This window comes from Anneissia japonica, unplaced genomic scaffold (assembly GCF_011630105.1).
Source record: "Anneissia japonica isolate Jap-2015-1 unplaced genomic scaffold, ASM1163010v1 scaffold287704_len1198815_cov201, whole genome shotgun sequence".
NCBI lineage: Eukaryota > Metazoa > Echinodermata > Crinoidea > Comatulida > Comatulidae > Anneissia > Anneissia japonica.
The window spans coordinates 1,082,495-1,083,721 of record NW_022731578.1 but is presented as its reverse complement, the minus strand read 5'-3'; positions in this window follow the sequence as shown (position 1 = coordinate 1,083,721).

Genomic DNA, 1,227 nt, shown 5'->3' with positions numbered 1-1,227 from the left:
CTTGTATTTACTGTAAGCTTTATAATGAGAACCTTTGCCGGACGTGACTATAGTTTTGTCACAGCAAAGGCTTGTTATCTGGTTGCTGATCTCAACAATCGTAGAATTTTTAAGCTGCTAACATGAGATTTCAATCCAAGAACGTTCACCCTACTTTCACACCACTTATCGATCGAAGTGTTTGGAAGTATGGTTGTATGTAGGCATAACACTATACATTGTTATAATCTATTTGCTTCTGAAAATCCCGAATAACCGTGAATAGGCCTATATTGAATTTGCTTTACAATAATTTTGAATGTAAGCGTGTAGTTTTGTCACGGAATTTATATTTTTCCGGGTTACAAATCTCAACATTGCTATTCTGTCACTAGCTTCACGAATGCTATAATTTAAAGTAATAAATGAATGTTATAATTAATGTACGTAAGCATTCAATGCGAACATGAGATTTCATCCCAAGAGCATTTATCCCACTTCGTCGGGTGAAGCGTTTGAAGGCTGCAATGATTATATTTTGAATGTAAAACGTGTAGACCCTGTCTCTTATACACATCTAGATGTGTATAAGAGACAGGACCGATTGTGCGTGCCCATGGAAACTTGAAGTCAGGTTATCAACATTGGCTTAATAGTAAGTATAAGTTATGATTTCAAAAACGCCATGTGTACCTGTTGACTTAGGTGCCTCCTATTCTAAGAATATAATCTATATCAACCTATAGCTATTTGACTCAAATTGCAAATGTTAAGTATGATCCGTAAGCCTACAGGCTTCAATTAAATTTGACATAAATACATTAACCGTTGGTATTCCGGAGGCTCATTCTATGCTGAATATATGATAATACACTTTTTTGCACTTCTACTAATTATGTTTACGCCATATTGTAATCAGAGAAACAAACAAAAAACAAAATAGAATGAAATGGAATTCACTGAACCTATCAACTTTATATAAAGCGTGGCTTCCATAAAAATCGCCACATGGTACCGCTGACAGTTCGGCGACGATGATTGGTCAGTCGGGTTGGGAAATGAAATTGTGGCGATTTTATGGAAACCAGGCTTAAGGATACGTTTTTGTTGCCAAATAAATAAATAAACAAACAAATAAATAAATAAGGTTTAATAGTACCGACAATCTTTATTTTTTTTTTGTTACTAGAACTGGGACTGAGGTTCATATAATTTGGTTTTCATTTTGCCGTCGTACAATTTATAAAT